The following is a 26489-nucleotide window of genomic DNA, read 5'->3' on the forward strand; positions in this document are numbered from 1 at the left end:
ACAGATACGTATTAGGTGATCAATAAAAGATTTTCAAACATGAAAGCAAACTGCATCAGAGATTGAGGGAAGTGGAGTGGAAATACCAGGAGTAAAAGGCAGGATACAAATTTCCCACTGGTACACAGAAACTTTTTCATAGATTTAGAAAACAAGTGATGTAGATATCAAATCCCTATACATGTGGAGTCCACTTCAGTCATTTAAAAGAGTCCTATCTCACTTCTTGAAAAGAAAAGGTTAATATTTATAATATTCTAACAATTTCACTTTTTGCACAGATTTATACTTAGGGAAAATTTTATAGATCAACTTAAAAACTTGGGAGGCAGTACATGGTTTTCAAAATGTGGTATGGGGTGTACAGGGAGAGCAGTGTGCACCTCACCACTTCGTACCATTTCGTAAGTAAACATTCTCCTTACTTGCTCTTTTGTTCAAGAGAAGGTGCTGGTCTGCTATTCCAGCTGAGCACCACCATAAATCACAGGGAAGATGACTTACTCATCAGTTTACCTGAGTTTTACTGTGTCTTCTTCTCCCTCTGCTATTATCCTGGGCCACTGTCTGCTGTGCAGGGTGGGGCGCTGGCTCCTGCCTGCCGCTTGGCACTGAACTCCCTGCTTTTCTGCTTCTCACCCACTTTCTTCTGGCGTCAGAGGCTCTAACGCTGCCAGAGATGGGCCCCATCCCTCAAGAGCACGGCCTCTCCAGGGCTGGGGTGCACTCTAGCACACGACTGCAATGCAGACTGTTCAGAATGCACACAGTGGGGCCTTTATCTTACTGCCCACATAACTGCTGAGCAAGTCATTTCCTCTCCCTGAACCTTAGCATTCTCATCTGTCAAGTGAGGACTTAGCAACCTCTAGCCTGTCTCTTGAGGGTTACAGCTGACACAGGGAAAGGGAGCTCTTTGAAAATGCTAACCCATTATTAGACATGAAATCTCCAACCGCCTCTTAATTGCTTGGCATGTGGAAATAAATTCAGTAGCATTTTCTTTCCATTACAGATGCATCTTTAAAAATAAACAAAATCAAACCAAACGGAACATGAATCTGGCAAACACCCCACCACGGGTAACATGGTCTCTGTTTCTGGGAGAGGGAGGAGGGCGGGGCAAAGCAATCCTGGGAAGAGGCCCAACTTCAAGGCTCTGATTTGCTGTAAGTCCTTCTGGCATGTTCTCCCGCTCCCTTGCGCTCACGACAAAGAAATATAACCTTTGGCCAATTGCATTTTCGTTCCACTGGTAACTAGGTTAATGTGACCTGACAGGGCTGGATGAGACAGCACAGGAAGAAATAATGTCTGTACCTTTGTGCAGCTTGATGTGACACAGGTAAACTGAGTAGAATACAAAGGTTTGAAAAAAACAGGGATTATTTCACTGTAAAAGAAGTTGCAGTCCAATAAAGATGTAAAAAGAAAGAAAGAAAGAATTTGCAGAATAGTATTTTACAAGCAACTTTTTTGATATACAGTTTAAGTGGTTACATTCCCACAGACCTAATAATCCCCCAAATAGTTGTACCTTATTTGTCTCAATCTGTCCCTGCTTTCTTTACACCCTGCCTGATTTACAATAATCCCCCAACACCAGTGATTAGTGTGAAAGTAAACAAAATAGTTTTGTTCATGTAGTTTTATAAAGAGCACGGAAGTCCTACTTTGTACAAAGAGGTTTACAAACATTAGTATTTCTAAATATTAATTAATTTTTAAAGTAAAATAAAATGTGTTACTTTCATTTATTTATTTTTGAGTGTTTTTAGATTGAAGTATAGTGGATGTAAAATATTATGTAAGTTACAGGTGTACAATGTAGCGATTCTCAAGTTTTAAAGATTATGCTCTATGTATGGTTATTATAAAATATTGTCTATATTCCTCATGTGGTACAGTATATCCCTGTAGCTTATTTCATAAATAATATAGTTTATACCTCTTAATCCCCTATTGCTATATAGCCCCTCTCCCCTTCCCTCTCCCCACTGGTAACCACTACTTTGTTCTCTATATCTGTGAGTCTGTTTCTTCTTTGTTATATTCACTGTTTGCTGTATTTTTTAGATTCCACATACAAGTGATATTGTACAGTATTTGTCATTCTCCTATTTGTGACTTATTTCACTTAGCATAATGCCCTCCAAGTCCATCCATGTTGCTGCAAATGGTAAGATTTCATTCTTTTTTACGGCTGAGTAGTATTCCACTGTACATATATACATCACAACTTTTTTTTTTAACAAATAAGTATTCATTTTATTTTTTTTAATATCTTTATTGGAGGGTAATTGCTTTACAATGTTGTGCTAGTTTCTGCTGCATAACAAAGTGAATCAGCTATACGTATACATATGTCCCCATATCCCCTCCCTCTTGCGTCTCCCTCCCACCCTCCCTATCCCATCCCTCTAGGCGGTGACAAAGCACTGAGCTGATCTCCCTTATACCACATCTTCTTTATCCTAAACTGTGTTACTCTCAAATCTAATGGTATGGGCCTCATTATCGTTCCCATTTTTCCACTGGGAAAGGGAGATTCAGAGATGTCGAGGAACTAGCATGGAGTCTCATGTGGTTCATAACTGAGGGGTCAGGACACCCTTCCAGATTTCTCTGGCTTCAGAGTTCTTTTGTTTTTTCTGTAGTACACTTCCTGTACAAGGAATGATATTTAAATTAATCTGGAATGTAAAATATAGTTACTTTTCCAGGCAGATCTATTTATTTCTCTATTTATTTATTTATTTATTTTTAGATGTTGGGGGTAGGAGTTTATTAATTAATTAATTTTTTTTTTGCTGTGTTGGGTCTTCATTTCTGTGCGAGGGCCTTCTCTAGTTGTGGCAAGCAGGGGCCACTCTTCATCGCGGTGCACGAGCCTCTCACTCTCGCGACCTCTCTTGTTGCGCAGCACAGGCTCCAGACGCGCAGGCTCAGTAGTTGTGGCTCATGGGTCTAGTTGCTCCGCGGCATGTGGGATCCTCCCAGACCAGGGCTCGAACCCGTGTCCCCTGCATTGGCAGGCAGATTCTCAGCCACTGCGCCACCAGGGAAGCCCTGGATTTATTTATTTTTAAAGAAAACCCGTCTCTACGTGAAAACTCCAGGCATCTCCGTCCCTCGCTGGTGTGTGGAGGTGTGACAGGGTGTGCTGACCCCTCTTCCCAGCAGTGCCTGTGCGGGAAACGGGGGAAGAGGATGGGGGGCAGGATGGGTGGCGGCCGTTCCTGGATTTCATTCTCTGGTGGAGAGGAAGGAGCATCCTGTAGAGATATGAAGTTCTAGAAGCTTCCTAACCACTCTTTACAAACTGGAGATTCTTTTGGGGGTAAGAAATGCCTTTTTAGGGTTGCAAGTGTTCCCTAGGAGGGTTAAATTTTTGGTGATTAGTGACTTCCTGGTAGGAAGTGTCCATGAGATGCTCAGGTGAACGGCTGTGATTTGGAAGTGAGGGAAGGTGGAGGAATAAAGATGTTATGGGAAAGTGGGTCAAACCCACACTTGCTCTAACCTGACCCCCGGCTGAATCTTGGTACCCTGACTGACTACTTGTGGGTATCTCTGTGCCCAGGGCACCTGGGTCAGGAGCAGTTCCTCAGGGCCTTCTGGGCATTAAAATGTCTGACCTGTAAAAAAAAAATGTCACTGTTGGACATGGCCTTTCCTCTCTCTCTGACCTAACCGTGGAGAGGCATGGCGGAGAGAGAGGACTTGTCTTGGGCCCTCCTGCAGTCAGTCCAGGCACAGCCTTCAACCTCCACGCTCCCCGGGCTCACCGGGCACGTGCCGGAGGCCTGTGAGCTTGGAAGCAGTGCTTATCCAGCGACAGCCGTGGTGCTGACGTTACTGACCGCGGCTCAGGCAGCTGCTCTGGCCGAGTGGACTCTCTGGGGCTGAAGCGGGGGTGGCCTGGGAAAGAGGCTCCCTTTGACTTTTTACATGGATAAGCTCCAAGAATGTGACACACCTGCACTGGCACTGTCTGTATGTGAAAATTAAGCATCGTAATTTTGACGACCTATATATACTATGTATATATTAATATTAATGTGTTATATTAATATTAATGCGATACATTAATGTGTTAGCAAAATGAAAATTGAACTAATGGTTTCCTCAAAATATTAACATTATGTCTACTAACCTCACCTGAATTAAGCTAGTCTGTAGGTAGGAAATAAGCGTAATCTGTATCTGACAGCATATTTTAGAAGTAGTTGTTAGATGAATATTAAATAAATAATGCCTTTTCCCCCAAAGGAACGCTACTATAACTACACCATGCAGGTTGCCGTGACTACCTGGTCGGTAAACGTGTGTTTATTACTCCTGTAATGGGTGCAGTTATTACATGGGCCTCTGTCTGTCCATATACTTCCAAATACAGAACTTCTTTGAAGATGCACAAAGTCAGGGTGATGACATCTAAGGCAGACATGTAGCATTCCTTCCAGGGCGTAGCAAAGTAAATGCCAGATATCATTTAAAACAGCCATATAGGGAGATGGTCTGTGCTAGGAGTTTCATCACTGAATGGAATAGGCAATGCTTCTGTTTTCTTACAGACTCACTAACATGGAGAAATATTGATACATTAAACCTAATATATAGCACTTAGGGTAGAAGGCACACTTTATACATGTAGGATTTCTTACTGTCATTCTCACAGTAAGGGAAAAAGGTACAAATACGGGAAATAGGAAACTTTCCAACGCAGGGTTGGTATAGAAACTGAGAGAGAAAAGAATATAGAAAAAATAAATGATGGATGTTTTTAAAGGATTAGTAAATTGTAAAGTGCTGTATAAATATCAGATACCCAAACGGTCATCATAAATGTGGCTATTTTGATCAATGCTGCCTGTTTATTAGCAAAGCAAAATTAACAATATACATTTTATTAAACTAATATACGTTTCACAGAAAGCAGGCCAGACAGAGCCAGTTTATTTTGAGAAATATAAGCACACGAAAGGCATGAAAAGGTAGCCGGTGCCTCTTCTCAGCACGACAGCTAAATTCGTAAATGGAAACCATTCTTTTGTTTTAGTAATTTCCGATTAGGCTATGGTAGTTGATTGCTATAGTTTTTTTTTTTTTTTAAGTTGTATTTCTTTCAGAGACAGAAGGAAGATCAGTCTCACTCTGTAAAAGAGAAAGAAAGGTGACCCTTGTCATTATAATATAATGTAGCCAGTCCCCAGGTGTAATTGGAGAAAAAGGAAACAAGTTCCCCTACAGGGTCGCAGCTGAAAGGAAGCTGATGCCATGGAGCTTCTCAGAAGAACAATGACTCATTACACCCGGGCTTCACAACAGATGCGAGTCTCCAACCACTGGCTTCCCTCCAAAAACAGAGAAGAAATAAGGAGGGCAGAGCCAGGAGGAGGCTGCCAGAGACTCCTCTGATGGGGAGTCTTTCTGGTAGGCGTAGAGCAATAAGAAAAGTGCTTTGGAATCACAAAATTAAAAAACAAGTATCAGCTGTGGGAGACACAGAAATGCAAATAAGTGGGAATGCAAATAGGACGGATAAATGAGAGTGTGCAATAACCCAGAGCTGTGTTTACAACCTCAAGGCAGCTCCATCCTGTAATTATCTGGGTGCCATTAACTGCATGGGAGCAGCTAGCAAGGGGCACATAAAAGATACCACCTGAAGTTAAACATCTTCCCTTTCCAATGATAAAGCAAGATCTCCGAGAGCGTTAAGTCTACCCTGAACTAAACCGGTTTGTGCAAAAGGGCTAGAAGTGTACCTCTAGTGAAAGATAAAAGCTGGATTTTCATTATTTACCGCACATTGTAACATAATTCTTAGCATGAACTAAAAAAATAGGTGGTGGGAAATCTGGCTTCAGTAGACAACGTTGTTTAGTCTTCTCCTCACTGCCATCTCCTGAGGCTGGTGTGATGAGCTCTGATAGACCTGATCAAGGTCCTTGACCAAAAGGTAGTCAAGCCAAGATTTGAGTATCAGTACGTATTTTGGCCCTGGGTTTTCACCCTTTCCATTACACCACTAGCGTCCAACAGAAGGCAATTTTGCCCCCCACCCCAAGGGGACACTTGACAATGCTTGGGGACATTTTTGGTTCACAACCAGGGCGTGCTGTTGGCATCTAGTGGGTAGAGGCCAGGCATGCTGCTAAACACCCTACAATGCACAGAACAGTTCCCCCAAATAAAGAATTATCTGGCCCTGAATGTCACTCACGCCTGACACTGAGGTTGAGAAGCCTTACATGACCCCACAGCTGCCACCGTGCAGGCTCCACCTCGAGACAAATAGAGTCGATCAGGGAAGAGGCAGCTGCAGACATAAGGGTCATCACGAGGGCCTGGGAGTTGCTGGACAGGAATAAGAGAGTCCAACTTCCACCCCAGAGACAGAGAGGTAGACAGAGGTGAGGCGGTAAAAACTCGTATTCGTCAGAAAGGCATCCAAGACTGCTTGGATGGCAACCGCCCTTTCAAAACCCAAGAAGCATTTACAACGCCGCCCAAAGCTCTTGACGGCTCCCTAGCATCATTCTGCACTGCAAGTTAGCAAGAAGAATGGCCCTGGGTTTTCTGTGGGTTCTTTATTTGTCTAACAGAATATTAAAGACTGACACCCTGCAGAATACAAATCAGAGGCTGATGTGATAAGAGGCTGAACTGATGGCGTCTCTAGAAAATTTAAGACTGAAATGTCAATTGAAAGACAAAAAGAAAGATGGGATCGCTTTGGAAAAATCTCATTGGTAAAGACGTAGAGGGTTGTCCTAACAAAAGTGTTCTGAACTCAAAGCATCTCAGAGGGATTTTGAATTTAAACCAGTTAAACAGCACCAGGGGTTTTGGGGGTTAGTCAAGCAAAGTTAGAAAGGACCTGTCTGCCACATAAAACTGATGGGAACCGTGCAGCGAAAGCTGCGAAACGCTTGGGAAAGGGGATGGACGGAGCCAGGTGAAGAAAGTGGGAGGCAGCTCAGGTCCCCAGAGAACCACTGGCCTGAGTCATCGTCGATCTGATTTCAAAGGAAGCACACATTTATCTGTGTTTTAGGCTTTAGTGGGAAGCCTTGTATAGCAGTTCACATTTTTTCTAATTTTATTGATGGTGAATTCCAGAAAGGGTCTGGAGTCCCGAGAGCTCCAGCTCTTTTCCCACAGTTACATGAGCTGCGTCTGCCGGTGCGGGCTCTGCTGCCAGAGAACCGCAGGGGCCTGGGGGGCCCAGGAAATGCTGAGACTGTAGCCCTGGATCTCCTGCCTTGCTTCCCAGCCTGCTGTCCCCGACTCTGGGAAAGATGCTCCCAGGGAGGAATGACCTCTCAGGGAAGTGGATGAAAGGTGAGTTTGCCTGGTTCTAGTCTGCTAAAGATAGCCCTGGTAGCATCTCAAATGGAAAGCCACAGTCAATGAGTCTCTGATTTTCACTACGGAACCTGTGAGACAATGGAAGACACAGTTCAGTGAGATAATGCAGCTACACTGATCGGTTTTATTTTCATCCCTACTTTAATAAACATACATGTGACAAGCTAGCTCTGAATTATTATTTTATTATTTTTTTTTTTTTGCGGTACGCGGGCCTCTCACTGTTGTGGCCTCTCCTGTTGTGGAGCACAGGCTCTGGACGCGCAGGCTCAGCGGCCATGGCTCACGGGCCCAGCCGCTCCGCGGTAAGTGGGATCTTCCCGGACTGGGGCACGAACCCGTGTCCCCTGCATCGGCAGGCGGATTCTCAACCACTGCGCCACCAGGGAAGCCCTAGCTCTGAATTATTTAAAATTACAGAAGTCAGAAGAGAGACCTTTTCAAAGTCTGTCAGAAGAATTTTTAATCATCTTTAAGTAAAACTTCTATTTCCCTGAGATTGAAGGGGAATTCTTTTTCCACTTCAAAATTCAGTACAGATTCACTGAAGGGGCTTTCCATCTCCTACCACGAGTAAAAACATGAAACGATTAGTGCAAAAAATACACATGAAATGAGTTTAAAGCCCTTACTCTTGAAGGCTAGATTTAAGACACTATTACTTAACATCCCTAAAAAGGTTTACTTTAGTGATAATAGCAAATAGCCTTTATTCAAAACCATTCATCAGTATGATTTAAAATGTCCTAGGCGTCATCCTTTTGAAAATCCATCCACCGACTTCCACCCCAGCAGATGAGACAATAAGGCGCCCACTTGCTTGCCCAGCTCTAGGGCGGGTGCTTGTGGGCTGGCGGAACTTGCCTCCCTGCTGCACCGAGCTGTGGGGCAGTCCTAGGTCACAAGGTAGTGGCCAAGAGCTGGGTGGCTTTTGCTGGCTCAGATGTGGCCTGTGGTGTAGCTGTTCGTCCAGTGGTCCCACGTACATATAAACACCCGCTCAGGCTTTGTGACAAATTTGCTGAAATGGTGACAGTGGAGATGGATGCTTCAAGAGAGGGTAGGAGGGTGGAAAAGGGAGGTTCTTGAATTTTGGAGATGACAATCCCTAAACCTAATATTTGTGGACTTCTCTGTTATCACTTGAACAGAAACTCTCTCTCATTTGTTGTTGATGGTACCCTACTAATTAGTTATTATTACCTTTATTTTAGAGAGGAGGAAATTGGGGCTCAGAAAGGTTCACTACCTGCCGAAGGTTAAGAAAACGAGGGAAGGTTAGAAATCAGGGAGCTGCGGTCCCCAATACCTGTGGTCTTCTATTCCGCTAATGTGCCTCCCCACATGCAGGGGGCAGGGACCTGGCTAGACACAGGATAAATTACAGCTGCAGAGTTTAATGGCACCAAGAACGGCACCTGGGTGAGGGAACGGTCCTCACGAAATGCCCCCTTGTAGATAAAGCTCATTATCGTATAGACTTCCTAATGTCTTAATGGAGGAAACCTGACAGCAGGCTTAGGCGTCTCACCGGATAGGTTATTAATCATAAAGAATCAGCCCAGAGAGTGGTGCGTAAACACTATTTACATGAACAACCAGTTTTAAAAAATGGTCATAACCAAAAACAAAAAACAAAATACAAACCCTCCACAGTCTGCAGAATAATGTTCCGTCGGTTACTTTTGAAGCAAAAAAAAAAAAAAGTGCTTTGACTACTAAAATGACTCCCACCCAAGCTGACATTCCGGGGAGGCAGAGTCCAGGGTCACCACCGGAAGGGGTGGAGCAAGCTGCGCCTTTTGCTAGCAGGCAGGCCTTCCTCAGGGGCCTTTGGCTACGGCAGTGAACACACTAATTGTGTCACTAGTGATCCCGGGACTTTCCACAACAAACGTAAAGATGCTGGTATGGGTGACCTGCTAACACTGGATCTGCATGGAGTTCAATCCAACGTACACTCACTAGCCCCAAGGCGTCGTGCTGGGCGTGAGGCGACGAGGCTGATGCCTGCGAGGTCTGGGTGGGAGGGGCGCAGGGCGCCGTCACCCCACCCCTCCACCGGCTCCAGCCCCAGACACCTCCCTCACTGAGCTTCCGCAGGAAACTCCCACGCCTGCCCGCTTGTCCCATCATTTCAGAGACGGCTAAGATCCCCCTCCACGAAGACACCTTCTCTGATGAACAAGAACACGATCTGGAACACGCTTGGCCGAAGCAACGGAGCCACCGTTAGACCCGGCGGACTTGTTAACAGCATTCCATTTCCGCGCATTGTTTTTCCATTTAGACTGTCAACCGCAGGCTCGCCCAGCGCTCCCCGAGCGCTCCCCATGCTCTGAAAAGTCCCCGCAGCACCCTGGTTAGTGGTACAGACACAGCAGGCACTCAATCCAATATTAATTGATGTGGTGAGGTTATGTTCTGAAAAGCCGAATTCCTCCTGAGAGGCTAATTCACTGTGCTCCGCCTGCCTGCGGGGAGTGAGGGCTTCCGAGCAAAAGCGAGCTCTGGACGAGAGCGGCTGCGCGGCGGCGGCGATGTTTGTTCCAGGGATGGATGAAATGGCACTCCTGGCATGCTGGATGGGCAGAGTCTTTACATGTAATTTATTTTGCATTTCAATTACTTTGGAAAAAGGCTTCCTAAGGGTTTTGGCCAGAGGTGTGTGTAAGTTATCAGTTTAATGGATTTATTCTTGTTTTGCTAAGGTAGGTAATATTTATTTTTTAAAAAGTCTGAAAACAAAACTGTCTAGTCTGCATTTTCATCTATCCTTGGCGCTGTCTTTTCTGATTAGGGTGTTCGGCACGCTGCTTTTTATTTCTAGGTCGCCCCTGCTTACATTTTACTCTGGATCCCGAGTGCCAACGCTGGGCTTCAGAGACCGGTCATCACCTAACACCCACGATCCTTGAAATCCGATGAGTCCAGCCTCACGGAAAGCCCCAGTGCCCTACACACATCCACCTGTGCCATTCCCACCCTGACCAGATAACGGACAGGGAGATGGAAGCCAAACTGGATGATAGCCATTTGGAGGCTGCCTGGCCTAGGAAGAAGAGGGCGGGGAAGCTCAAATGCGGTGCCAGTCTTTCGGTGCTCAGAACAGACATGGGGAGGGAGGGCATTTGGGCCTGGAGTGAAGCTACTAGAGGCTCAGCTGCAATGGGCTGCCAGGTCAAGGGGGGCAGGTACAGGCTTTCTGGATGGTGAGCTGAGACCTTAGGGCCACCTTCCCCTGTCTCCTATAAAAGGACCCTTCTGAATGGGAATAAAGGCAGACGGCCTTTCCTCCAGGTTTGAAGGCTCCTGTACCCATGTCCTAGACTTCAAAGCATCTTAGAGTCCATCCGCTGCAATCCCAGCAGCCAACAAGAGCAGAAGAGCAGCGCCACCTGCGCTGCCCAGCTTGCCTGTCTGCAGCCACATCTGCTGAGTGCAGCACACTTGAGGCCCAGTGACCGAGGCAGAACCACATGCTTGTAGCCCGAACTCCAGGAGTCTGCTTTCAGGCGGGCGTGTGGTGCCCTGTCAGTGAGAAGCTAGCTGAGCCCGCCTGCCTGCTGTCGGCCCACCAGCTTGCCTGTCCTGTCTCTAGAACAACCTCGACCCTGGGGTGGGTTCCTCTGGCCAGGGGAGAGGTCAGAGGCTGGAAGGAAGGAGCTGTTATCCATGAGAGCCAGAAGCAGGGATCTGTGCAGGAGGGCAGCTGCTCAAACAAAGGGAGGCTTGGGAATGGAAGCTTCCAGCCTCACTGTGCTATCACCCAGGACTCCGGAGCCTGCAGAAGCTGAGACGGGGCTGGAGGCTGCCTGGGGCGAGCACAAAGCACCTTGGTTATGGGCCTTGGGTGAGCTTTTGGTGTCCAGGTGTGCTTGGAGGAGCTAGAAGACACCAGCCGAGCCACAGGCGCCCAGAGGGGCCAGGCTTGGGACTCTGACCGTCCTCAGGAGGGGAAGGCCCTGGAAGAACCCAAATTCTGGTGCCCTGGAGCCTGGTGGCTGAGCCAGCTTTGACACTGTTTAGAAGCATAGAAGGAATAGGATGTTACTGGTATCTGGGCGCCAGGAAGGAATTCATACCTGTTCCTAGAGCAACCTATTGTTAACCTAATTGTTAACCTGAACTATACTTTAAACTTTAAATGGAGCCTCTTTTCTATCTGTGATTTATGAACCTCCCCCTTCTATCAAATTAAAGCTCTCCGCAGATGAAGCAGTTTATCCTCATCTCATCTGCACCCACCTCCTACGCTGGGAAGAGGGGCCGGGAGTGAGGGAGAAGTGTGAAGACGTGTGAAGACAGAGACTACAGAGCGCTTCCCATTTCTCTAAATCCCCACTTAAGTCCACCCATCCACCTATCCTCCTGCCATTCACCCACCAACCACTATAACCAGCCCACTCTGGTTCCTGAACGCGCGTAGAAACGGCTCTGCAGTGCCGGACGCGGAGGCAGCCAGCTCTCCCCTCCCCAGGTGCCGAGGTGGGCTTTTTATCCCCTTCAGGCTAAATAGGGTTTCTTTCTTCCAGCGCAGGTCAGGTGACTTCTTAGTGATCTTTACGGAAAGAACCCGAGAGAAGGAAAATATCTTTTTAATCCCATTTTCCTTCTCACCTGGCACTGAGCTGTTGCTATAGCAACATGTTACCTGCTCCCAGGACAGCTCCGTGTTCCTGCGAAGGTAATGGAGCGCTGCTCTTTCACTCAGAGAAGGGACCGCTGTTCACTGACCAGTTTTCCCTGGGTGTCTAAATTCCTCGGCTCTCTACGACTTGCTTCATCTATGGTTTCCTGTGGCTAAAACCTAAAATTCACTTCGAAACTTCCAACGGTATAATCCTGCAAACCTTTCAGACCTGAACTCAGTAGAAATGAACTTACATTTTGTTTTCAATAAGAATAACTTCTATGCATTGGCTTAAGTTTAGAAAAGGCCTCTGTAAGGAACACAATTTTGGGAAAAATCTTCCATACTCCTCTGCCATCCCTTCCTTCCTTCCTTTCACGTGTGTGTGTGTGTGTGTGTGTGTGTGTGTATGTATGTATATATATATATATATATAAAATGAAATATTTTTAATACACAGAAAATACAGAGCCTAAGGTAATAAGTACTCATGGACCCACCTCTCAGCCTTCACAAATGCAGATTTGCTGACGGGGGTGGTGGGGGTGGTGGGGCATTTATGCTTCAAATTTGTAAGAAGTAAAAAGTCACAGAGGTAGAGATAGCGTCTGTTTTGAGGATCATGCATTTCTCCATCCACGTCTTGGCACTTTGGTTACACATTTACGGGCAAGACGTGTTTTGGTCAGCTTTCTCCTAATTGGGGGGTGGCACCTTGGCGTCTCTGGCTGTAGAGGTGTCCCTGGACATCTTGGCAGCTAAGAGCCCCAGGACCATTAGCTGTTCCTAGATCCTTTCATCTCTTTGCCTGACAATCCTTATCAGCTGGAGTCCAAGTTCATCTTCCCAAATGAATGGACATCATTTTAAAATAAAAGCTTTCAAAGCAGAGGATGATTCTGGGCCTCATGCAATTCAGGAAGCCCAGTGTTTTCTCCCCAAGGTCACACTAAAAAGGTGGTGGGTCTGAGATCTTGTCTGTTCAAAATAAAGTGATAAAGGGTCAACATAGAGAGGACAGTTGTAAGTAAGCACGGCTTACTTACAAGCATTATGAATGAGGCTATCAGGGCTCAGGTAAGAGCATTAGCTTGGATAAATGGTTTGTGGTTATTGATCTAGACCAACCTGACAGAAAAGAAGCTCCATGTATTATTGCTACAATTACTTGATTTATACTAGAATTTGTATGCTTAGGAGCGGCTAGGCCCGTGAGCCATGGCCGCTGAGCCTGCACGTCCGGAGCCTGTGCTCCGCAACGGTAGAGACCACAACAGTGAGAGGCCCGCGTACCGCAAAAAAAAAAAAAAACAACAACCAACTTAGAATTTGTATGCTTAGTCAATTCTGTCAATATCAAAAAGTTAACACCCTAGTTTCAAAACCTGACATTTGGATTTTGTCCCAAGATTTAGTGTGTCCTCTAAGCAAAATAACTGTCAATCTGAGTCATTTGCCTTCAAAAGAAAACTTGAAACACAAGTAATCAGGGAGAAAGCCAACCAACCAAACATAAAAAGATGCAAATCAGGTTTCAAGGTTTATAAACATAAAGGACTTTTTCATCTATCCTTATATATTCTATCACTGCTCATCAGGTGCCCCACGGAAAGCGTAGTTTATCAGAAGGACGTAACTCAGAAAACATTCTGGGCTGGGCTATGCGTGATGGCCAGCACTTGACAAGAAGTCTCATATTCACGTTCTACAGAAATCTATATTGAAGCGAAAATTTAAAAAGCTGACCCACAAGCACATGCAGTGAAGAGGGCAACCAAGGAGAATCACTCTGGGTGTTGCTGAAAACTGTTGTCTGGACCTCAGAGAAGAGGTCAGAACCTACAAGAGAGATTTATCCTTCCAGAGGCCATAGGTGAGGTCTTGGGGTGGGGCAGAGGCAGGGTGCACTGGTTGTATTTCCAAAACCAATGGTACTTTACAGTTTACAAAGCCATTCAGGCCTATTCTTTCATCTTACATGGACAGGTACAGGGAATCAAAGAATAAGTGCAGAAAAAAGAGACTCGGGGAATGGAAGGTCCTTGGTGGGCCCTGGTATCTTCTTTGTAAATACACTGCTCCTCTCCCACACCCTGGAGACTGTTTCTGTTACAGAGCCAAGGGTGAGGGCTCCCACCTGTGCTTCCATTTCTTATCCTTTCTACAGGGTCTTATAGCTTCAGTTCTCAAGAGGTAAGAGAAGACCTTCAGAGAGCATCATCTTGTGTCAGTCCCTCTTGATTTTGCTCCAAGCATGGAGTGAAGCTCCCTATGCGGCTCGATTAGCACAGACAGAGCACAGAGGAAGCTTTCTTTCCCTCATCACTCGTCTTGAAGGCAAGACAGCCTCCGGATGCCACCTGCTCGTGGTCCCTCACAGGGAACCTGTTACCCACACTGCCCTGAGGCTGCTGGACCACTCATCATTAAATGGCCAGTGATCTATGCTGTGGCAGGACATAGAAGATATTCTGGCCAGAATCCTGGTCTCAGGAATATAAGTAAGATAATTCCAAGAGGAGGAGGCAGTTAACACTGGTCATGTACAACGGACAAATGATAAATGTAGGAGGGGAAGTGGTGGGCCGTGTACAAGCTGAGGTGGGCAGGGAGCTGAAGACCCAGTGACACCAGGTGGCTCATGGGCAAGGTTTAGAGAGTGCGGGGACTGCTCTGGTTCTGACAGGTCTCTTGGACAGTTCACATGGAGCCCTCAAAATAATTCTCTTCATCTTGGAGAACAATGGTGCCGCCTTCAAATACCTTGAAATGCATTTGGTAAGTTTCACACATTCTGAAGTACTTCCACTGTCTTATTTAAAAATTAAACTTTTTTCTGAGGACTTAACTCATGAATCAATCGAAATCATAAACATAGTGAACTTCATCTTTTCTTCAAAGTTTCAGTACTATTTACAAACTATGGGTTCAACTTGCTATCCCAAGTCTAGATCAATTACTTAGTTAGGTGTTTGAACCTAAGTCACAAAGCTGATCTCAATTAACCATATTCCTTTAAATATTACAATTTTGTGAAGTTCCAAATACATATAGGTTCGTTAACATAAAGTATTAGTTCTACGGTTTTGATTCTCTTAAGCATTTCTCTACTTAATTCTAAATCTTTCCAAAGGTGAAAAATGTCTAGCTACTAAGGAAACGATTGCATCATCCCACACAGTTATTTTAGGTTATGCTCCCATATAATTTTGGGGATAGCCAGCTTGCTTGAGGTTGCATTGTAAACAGAAATGTTAGCTGGAGCATTGACTAGATTCTTCGTGGCGACCCATGTGGGACCAACTGAATCCTATTTATAGTTGTCATGGTGAGGATTCCAACTCAAAGGAGGTGGTCATGGAGTTCTTGACCTTAGATCCAAGATACACACACACACACACACACACACACACACACACACACGCTATATATTATATATAATGTTTCCACCCAGTTGGCTAAATCACTTGACAAAATTTTGCACTATTGTGTTAAGATGTAAATATATTTCTATCTCAAGATCTTTAGACTTAATAAAATCGTGTATCTGTCATATTTTTTATGGGACCATGAACATTTTTCAGATATTAAAAAGTGTCTAATTAAATTTTGATATTGCTCATGACTCTGATAATTCAGTAACAAATTCTAAGTTCATTCATTTGATGAGTGTTAAAAAAAATAGAATCGTCAATTCCTTAGGGTCAGTGAGGGCTTGAACTGTGAACTAGCAACTAGTACTGAGTCCTGGTTAAGAGTGAGAGCTCTGGGGTCAGTCTGTCTGGGCTTAAAATCCTGGCTCCACTTCTTTCTTACTCTTAACCATTTTACTATAGAAATTCTCATACGCTGTGTGTGTGTGTGTGTGTGTGTGTGTGTGTGTGTGTGTGTGTGTGTCTGTGAGTGATTCCTTACTCTTAACCATTATGCTATAGAAATTCTCATAAACTGTGTGTGTGTGTGTGCATGCATGTACGTGTGTGCTAGAGTACTAGTTATTTAATCAAACACTACTGTAGGTGTTGCTCTGCAGCTATTTTATAGATGGGGTTAAGAGCTACAATCAGTTGACTTAAAGTAAAGGGCATTCTCTCAATAATATGGGTATAATATGGCCGAACCACATCCAGTTGAAAGACATTAATTGAAGTTTCCTGGGAAGAAGAAAGTCTGCCTTAAGGCTGTAACACTGGCTCATGCCAAGTTTCCATCCTGCTGGCCTGCTCTACAGAATTCAGTCTTGTGGTCCCCACAGCCATGTAGGCGAATCCCTTAAAATAAAGAGAACCCTGGAGAACCCTGACTAAAACACAGTGGTTTCCTTTTTCCTTTATTTTCTTCCCTCCCTCCCTCCCTTCCTCCTTCCTTCCTTCCTTTTCTTCTTTCTCCCAAGTCCCAAAGAGCAAACTTCAGGATTACCTTTTCTGGGAACACTAGTAGCTGCAACATGTAATATTAGCAATGAAAATTCATTAACTTAGCAATTGGTCGTTGAGTTCGACTTTGGAGAGAAAGATTAATCTCTTATTTTCTATTTATCGAAGTGAAGAACTAAAAGTGTGTTACCCTTCTTTGCTGTGATGTATAATAAAAGTGTTCATTTAGTGTCCACAACGCTAATTCTGACTTCTTGAGAGCGTGGCCTTTGTCAGTTTGGTTCAGTCCTACATGTTCTAAGCGCCTAGCGTGATGCCCAGCACATAGCGGACACTCGATTATTTGTTGAATGAATGACTTGCTCTTTACATCTGCCCAGTAACTGCCACCTAATGAGGAGACAAGTTTCGACTGAAAAATTCCTACTCGTCCTGCTTAGAGAGGCCCACGTGCGTAGGCACAGTTCTGCTGAGTCACATCAGGCCCCTTACAGAAGCTCTAGAAATATTAGGTGAAGAGAAACAGATGAACACATGGAATTTAATACATAGCAACGTACAACAGAGACACAAACACTGAACGTTTTTCTAGTTTGCCAATGTGTGTTCCTAGTTTCTTTCAACATTAATATTTCAGAAAACATTTTCTAAGGAAAACATTGACCTCTAGGGGAAGTGAAGGGCTCCTCCGTTCTCCCACTTCATCAGCTTTAATCCTGCCTGAATGGGAACAGGGTCAAAGGCAAGACATTATACCTCCCAGAAAGAAAAAAACATTTGGGTTTGAGTACACCGACCTAGACCTGCCTCGTAAGGCGGTCAAAGAGCAAAGGATGTGGGGTGCACGTGTGTGACCCTTTATTAACACCAATTCTCAAGGCATCTCCGCTGAACACAGAGCTCTAATAATTTCTACCAAAAATGTCAAAGGAATCAACAATGTTAGTATTCAAATAGGATTCACCACTTCCAATGGCCCTTTGATGACACAACTGTATTCTTAAAGGGTACATGGGTTTCACACAAATGATTCAAGATTCATGTTTATATCTACACAGAGTGTCCAGAACAATGGTGCTATAATGATTGCCAAATGTAGGTATGGATTGATGGATGGATGGATGAATTAACGAATGCTCTGTAATCTAAGGGCTGAAGATGAATTACATAAAGCCCCCCAAAGGGCAGAGGGCACAATCAAGGAATATAAAAATCTACTGGTAGGTACAAATCGTTTCTAGAGGAGAGATTGGTTCTGAAAATACAGAGATTGAAAACCACCAACTCCATATGTGCTTTATCATACTATTTAAACCTGCATGATGAGGGAGCTAACACTTTGGAGGCAACCTCATACAAAGGTGTTTTTTTTTAAAAAGACAGTCTTCTTTTGTCCTTCCTTTGTAGCTATTTGGAAAGAGAATGATAATAATCAAAAGACCTGCAAAAAAAGCGATTTGGTATCTCAAAGGTTGCAGCTATTGTGTGACACATGCTGAATATCATGGAGAAAATGACTACCTTCTGAATTACTAGGGATGCTCGAAACTCCGGAGAGGAAAATAGAATCCCACCGTCTGTTATAAGAATGCTGAGAAGAAGAAAGAGAGAAACTTAGCTTTCAGACATTCAGATGTCCTTTGCTTAAATAGGGCAGACCCCTTTAAGGAAAGCTTTGGGGACAGAACAGAAATAAATCTCAGGGCAGCTGTTTTTCTATCTGAAGAAGGTTGGGTGTCTCTTACGCCACTTACAGATTTTAAAAACGTGTTGTCATTCTTTAATCATGGTCATTATTGGAGAATATGATCGAAATTTTAATTATTAAGTAGAAGGAATTGTCAAGCACTTTCATCGGGCGGCTGGTGTGCCCGAAGTGATCAGTCATCAGCACAGCGGATGCGAACCTGGGAGCGCGTTATCCCCGTGCCAGGACCCCAGCCGAGAAGGAGGCAGTGGTCTGTCCACCTCCTACTGGCTCCCTGTCTCCTAAAATGTCTGCACGCTGTTTACTGCAGAGCCAGTGTTTAGACCAATGCTCAGTAATGCGAACACATCAATCATTCCCCTCCTCTATTGAAATGAAGTAGGATTGCTCTTGATTTAATAGCAAAGGAGCATTTCCAAGGCACAAAAACATTCCCACGACTAAGCACAAAGGTTATGCTGAAAATATACGTTTGTTTTCTTCTTCCACAGACCCACGGGCACTAAAGTTATTAGCTTCGTGTTCACCGTGACAGTAACTCCACGTCTGCCGGGCTCTGCACTGTCTGTAGTGCGGTAGACAGTGTGCAGGAAAGCTCGTCAAAGGAGAAAGGCTGCCAGAAATTCATAAATTGGGGGGAAAGGATGGAACCCAGGGTTAGTATGACCCACAGGGTCACACAGGGTTAGTGCTTAGATCTAAATATGCTTTACACATTTGGAGTGAAGTGCTTACAATCACCAAAAGCCGCTGTGGTGTCTTTTTAAAGCTACAGTAAAGATCATTATTTGGATAAGCTCAACCCCCTGCATCCAACTGAAGCAGGGTCAGGGCTGAAAACAAGAACCACCACCGACAGGCCCAGGAGCGAGGGGGCTGAGCCTTCTAGAGCTGGCAAGCACCTCCCTCGCTCAGATAGTGTCGCCTGCAAGGCTGGGCCCTGGTAGGGGCCTGGGACCAAGGGAGGCTACTTCCAGATGTGAGGTGTCTGCTCCCTCCCCGGGTGGCTGGTGCACCACAGTTAAGATTTCTGTCTCGGTTAATGACACTGGAACCCCAATGACAGTAGCTGTGTCTGTGAAGTTCTCTTCCTGCCAGTCTCCAAATTACAGGAAATGCCAGATTCTCTCTCCCAATCACGAGAACATTCTCAGAAATGTACTTGAGGTGACTATTAATTCTAGCATATAGTGTTTGGTTTTAATTTTTTGTTGTTTGTTTTTTTGGAGAAGATCCAAACTATGCCCTTGTTGGAATAAATGAGGGGTCTGACTACAAACATAGCCGACAGTTCTTACTGGTGGAGGCCAGGGTGCTGGTTCTAAGTGAAGTTGTGACTAGGAAGGAATTTCCTGAACACCTGATCTGTTTATAGAAATGCCTGGAACTTCCGGCCTGCAGGGCACAGGGACGGCTTGATCCCGGCCTCTCAGAGTTCCATGCTTGCCTGTCCTGGAACTCCCTCACAAAGAAGATTTTTTCTCCAATTTTCTCACTTCTGTTTGGAACTTTCTACTTATAATAGGTAGATTTCTTCAGGGTTCTAGGAAACCAGCGAATGTGGCACCTTTGTCTACAATTACAATGGTTATGGTTAGTTTTATCTTTGCCTCCTTCCCCTTTGCAGCTAGCTGAACAAGGGCTTTCAGTGACTTACCCCCTAATGGGAGGTTTCAGGTGCAGAATTGGGTCAGCAGAAATAATTACACTGAAAGCAGGTTTCTCAGTGCTACTGACACTATTCTGTTTAGACAGGAGAATGGCCATTGACTTCTTGTGAGGGACACATCTATCCACCAAATCACATACCCCTCTTTCCTCAATTCAACCATTCACCCACCCAGTCTTCCAGCTTTTACTGTGTGCCCGTCAGGTGTAGCAGGCACAGCAGGAACGGAAGGAGCGAGTACGAGCAACAATCGATTCTGTCCTCAAGAAATTTTCCACTCACATTGGAAGACGGATTTGAAGGTAATATAACTGAAGTTTATGATAAAACTGTGATCTGTGCTATTTTATGAAATTACAGGGGTTGCAATGAAAGAATTACTTACCTCCGGGTGAGGAGGGCTTTATGGGCACTGTGTGTTTATAGGCGAGAGGGACTCCGACCAAGATTTTGAAGAATGAGTTACCCATTATTTGAGAATAATGGGAAAAGGTGGTGCAATCCCCCCCTCCCCCGGGTGGTCACAGGCCCGACTACATGTTTAGATTCACAAGGTTATAATAGGCTACACCTGGCACTGGATTCACTTAGAAGGATATAGGACAGGAAACAGCATGCTAGCAGGGAGCGTCAGAGAACATTTCTTCGAACCCCAGTGACCCCTCAGGTTTGGGGAACAGGATCAGGATGGTGAGTGAGGTCAAGAACCTGGATAGAAGCTCTAAGTCCCAAGTGTGTTGGTAAGAGTTCCATGGACATAACTTCAAGCTATAGAATGTGAAACGTCTACCTCAAAGAGCATGACTTCCAGGGAAGTCCACAGCCTATGGCTTCTCCCCTGGGCATTTATGGCTCATTCACAGTTTCAAGCTGTCACGATGCAATGTGCCAACCAGGAGTCATTTACGGCACTTGCTGACTATTAACTCAATAAACATTCCGTCTTCGTCAGGTCTCCCAGGAGCAGAACCGAAGGTCAAATTTGTCCTCAGAGAAGGAGAAAGAGTTTTGCTGACCAGTGGCTCAGAAGAAGGAGCAGTCTATGCCGAGGTCTGGGAGTCTGAGAGAACACGGTGAGATCCAGAGCTGGAAATGGTCCAATGTGAGTTAAGTACAAGGTATTGCAGAAGATGAGAGGAAGGGTAAAGGGGAGAAGGGGTGGGAGATGGGGCCACCAGAGGGGAGAGGGCCCAGAAAACAGACTAGACCATGCCCAGGGGCTTAGATGTTTAGCCTATCAGGAACCACTGCATGGCACGTGTTGTGATCATATGTGTATGGTAGTGATATAAAGGGTTGAAGAGTGAGGAACACACTGTGGGAGGAAGAGAGTAGGTTGTTACAGGAGTTCAGGCAAAGGATAGGGGGATCCTGAGTTAACGGGCAAGGGGATGGAGATAAGGAACACTTACTGGCTGGAATCAATCAGCGACTGGGGAGAAGAGTCTGGAATATGCCTATGGGTCATCACACGTGCCCCTCACTGCAGAGAACTGAGATAAGAGGAGGGAGAGCAGGTTTGCATGTGGGTGACGGAAGAGGTGGAAAAATGAGTTCAAATATGGATATTTTGCATTTGACGTGCTTATGAGAATTCCAAGAGGAGGTACCCAGCAGGCAATGTAAAGGCTCCAGAGACTGGTCTCTCTAGAGACAGACTTGGGGCACATCAACCATAGACGGGGCTCAGAATCAAAGAAATAAATGAGACGGTCCGAAGGAGGACTTGATCTCAGAAGAGGGAAGGACCAGAGATGGTCCCCTTGCAAACACCAGAAGTTTAAGGGAGGGTAGTAGACGGGTTTGGGAGGTAGTCTGTGAAGATGCGATTGAAAGGGGGCAAAGGACAGGTAAATGAGAAGGGTACCATGGAGGCTGGGGTAGGAAGAGCTGCCACCAGCATCAAGGCTGCAGTGAGGTAGGTACACCTACTGTAAGGACCTAACCATTTTCTTCATCTTTGCACGATAGTTGCATCTGTAGTATAATCGAAGGCTAGTCTATCTAGAGGGATCAGATCAAAAGTGGGCCTGAAGTTATTTATATTTCACCATTTACCTCTACAGCATTCTTTGAATTCTAATCACAATGTCTGGTAAAGATCCAATTTCCAGCTCTCTCTGGTTTGTAAGCTGGTGTTTTTCTGCAGAGATAACCACAGGGGGAGGTATGTCAGGGCCTGATTTGGTATTCAGTTAATATTGTAGCACATGCTCTTCCATTACCTAGAAGCTAATGACTATCTAAATTAGTTCTATGGCCCAAAGCAAAGATAAGGTGGTTAGTATGTTTGACCAGCCATTAAGGTGTGTCTTTCTGGAAAAATATCCTCTCAAGTGAAATGACACCATGATGTTCTATCGGCAGTAGAGCTAACTCTTATTAAAAGGTCTACTTTGAATGTCTCCCCAGGGTAATCATATAAAAAGAGAATCAAAATTTAATATGTCATTAGTAGAGGCTGACTTGCTGAAAAATAAGCTGAATTAGTTGAGAATTGCTGCTAAAACATTCTGTAGCTGGCAAATATTACTCTGATGCTCTAGAAAATGGTAGCAATAAAACACGTAGAATATGTTTTGCATCCCAAAGTTGGCATTCTTGAAATAATCAATGATTTTTGTTCCAAACCAGCTTAATATCTCTTGTACCCATAGACTGTAGCCTGAGGCAGATAATATCTTCTCTTGCTTCAGAATTCTTTTTTTTTTTTTTTGCGGTACGCGGGCATCTCACTGTTGTGGCCTCTCCTGCTGCAGAGCACAGGGTCCGGACGCGCAGGCCCAGCGGCCATGGCTCACGGGCCCCTCCACTCCACGGCATGTGGGATCTTCCCGGACCGGGGCACGAACCCATGTCCCGTGCATCGGCAGGCGGACTCTCAACCACTGCGCCACCAGGGAAGCCCCTCAGAATTCGTTTGCTCAGTTTGTCTGCTTGTTAGGTGGAGCACTTGATATAAACAAGGGGATACACAGATGTTAGAAGTCGTGTATAGGGTACGTGACAACAGAAGTACCAGGAAAGGCATAGAGATAAGTACTTATCTAAATATTACACAAATTAAAAAGATGCCTAGGTACAGTTAGGCATCGAAAAATACAAACACATGGAGGCTAAACAATACACTACTAAATAACCAAGAGATCACTGAAGAAATCAAAGAGGAAATCAAAAAAATACCTAGAAACAAATGACAATGAAAACACGACAACCCAAAACCCATGGGATGCAGCAAAAGCAGTTCTAAGGGAAGTTTATAGCAATACAGTCCTACCTCAAGAAACAAGAATCATCTCAATAAACAACCTAACCTTACACCTAAAGCAATTAGAGAAAGAACAAAAAACCCCCCAAAGTTAGCAGAAGGAAAGAAATTATAAAGATCAGATCAGAAATAAAAGAAAAAGGAATGAAAGGAACAATAGCAAAGATCAATAAAACTAAAAGCTGGTTCTTTGAGAAGATAAACAAAATTGATAAACCATTAGCCAGATTCAAAAAGAAAAAAAGGGAGAAGACTCAAATCAACAGAATTAGCAATGAAAAAGAAGTAACAACTGACACGGCAGAAATACAAAGGACCATGAGAGATTAGTACAAGCAGCTATATGCCAATAAATTGGACAACCTGGAAGAAATGGACAAATTCTTAGAAAATCACAACCTTCCGAGACTGAACCAGGAAGAAATAGAAAATATAAACAGACCAATCACAAGCACTGAAATTGAAACTGTGGTTAAAAATCTTCCAACAAACAAAAGCCCAGGACCAGATGGCTTCACAGGCAAGTTCTATCAAACATTTAGAGAAGAGCTAACACCTATCCTTCTCAAACTCTTCCAAAATATAGCAGAGGGAGGAACACTCCCAAGCTCATTCCATGAGGCCACCATCACCATGGTACCAAAACCAGACAAAGATGTCACAGAAAAAGAAAACTACAGGTCAGTATCTCTGATGAACATAGATGCAAAAATCCTCAACAAAATACTAGCAAACAGAATCCAACAGCACATTAAAAGGATCATACATCATGATCAAGTGGGGTTTATCCCAGGAATGCAAGGATTCTTCAATATACGCAAATCAATCAGCGTGATACACCATATTAACAAACTGAAGGAGAAAAACCATATGATCATCTCAATAGATGCAGAGAAAGCTTTTGACAAAATTCAACACCCATTTATGATAAAAACCCTCCAGAAAGTAGGCATAGAGGGAAACTACCTGAACATAATAAAGGCCATATATGACAAATCCACAGCCAACATCATTCTCAATGGTGGAAAATTGAAACCATTTTGTCTAAGATCAGGAACAAGACAAGGTTGCCCACTCTCACCACTATTATTCAGCATAGTTTTGGAAGTTTTAGCCACAGCAATCAGAGAAGAAAAAGAAATAAAAGGAATCCAAATCAGAAAAGAAGAAGTAAAACTGTCACTGTTTGCAGATGACATGATACTATACATAGAGAATGCTAAAGATGCTATCAGAAAACTACTAGAGCTAATCAATGAATTTGGTAGAGTAGTAGGATACAAAATTAACACACAGAAATCGCTTGCATTCCTATACACTAATGACGAAAAATCTGGAAGAGAAATTAAGAAAACACTCCCATTTACCATTGCAGCAAAAAGAATAAAATGCCTAGGAATAAACCTACGTAAGGAGACAAAAGACCTGTATGCAGAAAACTATGGCACTGATGAAAGAAATTAAAGAGGATACAAACAGATGGAGAGATATACCATGTTCTTGGATTAGAAGAATGAAGATTGTGAAAATGACTATACTACCCAAATCAATCTACGGAATCAATGCAATCCCTAGCAAACTACCACTGGCATTTTTCACAGAACTAGAACGAAAAATTTCACAATTTGTATGGAAACACAAAAGACCCCAAATAGCCAAAGCAATCTTGAGAAAGAAAAATGGAGCTGGAGGAATCAGGCTCCTGGACTTCAGACTATACTACAAAGCTACTGTAATCAAGACAGCACGGTACTGGCACAGAAACAGATATATAGATTAATGGCATAGGATAGAAAGCCCAGAGATAAACCCACATACATACGGTCACCTTATCTTTGATAAAGGAGGCAAGAGTACACAATGGAGAAAAGACAGTCTCTTCAATAAGTGGTGCTGGGAAAACTGGTCAGCTACATGTAAAAGAATGAAATTAGAACAATTCCTAACACCATACACAAAAATTAACTCAAAATGGATTAAAGACCTAAATTTAAGGCCAGACACTATAAAACTCTTAGAGGAAAACATAGGCTGAACACTCTACGACATAAATCACAGCAAGATCCTTTTTGACCCACCTCCTAGAGAAATGGAAATAAAAACAAAAATAAACAAATGGGACCTAATGAAATTTAAAAGCTTTCGCAAAGCAAAGGAAACCATAAAAAAGAAAAGACAACCCTCAGAATGGGAGAAAGTATTTTCAAATGAAGCAACTGACAAAGGATTAATCTCCAAAATTTACAAGCAGCTCATGCAGCTCAGTATCAAAAAACAAACAGCTCAATCCCAAAATGGGCAGAAGACCTAAACAGACATTTCTCCAAAGAAGATATACAGATTGCCAACAAACACATGAAAGGATGCTCAACATCATTAATCATTAAAGAACTGCAAATCAAAGCTAGAATGAGGTATCTCCTCATACCGGTCAGAATGGCCATCATCAAAAAATATACAAAGAGCAAATGCTGGAGAGGGTGTGGAGAAAAGGGAACCCTCTTACACTTTTGGTGGGAATGTAAATTGATAAAGCCACTGTGGAGAACAGTATGGACGTTCCTTAAAAGCCTAAAAATAGAAGTACCATACGACCCAGCAATCCCACTACTGGGCATATACCCTGAGAAAACCATAATTCAAAAAGAGTCATGTATCACAATGTTCATTGCAGCTCTAATTACAATAGCCAGGACACAGAAGCAACCTAAGTGTCCATCGACAGATGAATGGATAAAGAAGATGTGGTACATATATACAACGGAATATTACTCAGCCATAAAAAGAAATGAAATTGAGTTATTTTTAGTGAGGTGGATGGACCTAGAGTCTGTCATACAGAGTGAAGTCAGAAAGTGAAACACATATGTATGCTAACACATATATATGGAATCTAAAAGAAAAAAAAGGTTCTAATGAACCTAGAGGCAGGACAGGAATAAAGTCACAGATGTGGAGAGAGGTCTTGGGGACATGGGGAGGGGGAAGGGTGGGCTCGGACGAGGTGGGCGAGCATTGACATATATACACTACCAAATGTAAAATAGATGGCTAGTGGGAAGCAGCTGCATGGCACAGGTAGATCAGCTCGGTGCTTTACGACCACCTGTAGGGTTGGGAGGGAGAGGGTGGGAGGGAGACGCAGGAGGGAGGGGATATGGGGATATATATACACATATAGCTGATTCACTTTGTTATACAGCAGAAACTAGCACAACCCTGTAAAACAATTATACTCCAATAAAGATGTTAAAAAAAACCCCTCTAAAACCATCACAGACAGAGCGACGGGTTCAGTGAAGGTAAAGTGTACAGTTATTCAGGTGTCACAGTTGAACATGGTTGATCCAGGTAATTGTTTCCTTGTTGAAATGCTTGTCTTCACTGCAGAGTCTAAGACAGATTTTAAATAACCCCTGGGAAGGGATGGAGGGAGGGAATCAGGTCTGGAGAAGAGG

General features: G+C 44.0%; 1 protein-coding gene across 12 annotated transcripts in view; it reads right to left on the minus strand.

Moving 5' to 3' along the window:
- The window catches only part of AGPAT4 (1-acylglycerol-3-phosphate O-acyltransferase 4), a 1427829-nt gene that overhangs the window by 229061 nt on the left and 1172279 nt on the right, over window positions 1-26489 (minus strand). The gene's annotated exons all lie outside the window — the stretch shown is intronic.

This window comes from Globicephala melas, chromosome 14 (assembly GCF_963455315.2).
Source record: "Globicephala melas chromosome 14, mGloMel1.2, whole genome shotgun sequence".
Classification (NCBI taxonomy): Eukaryota; Metazoa; Chordata; class Mammalia; order Artiodactyla; family Delphinidae; genus Globicephala; species Globicephala melas.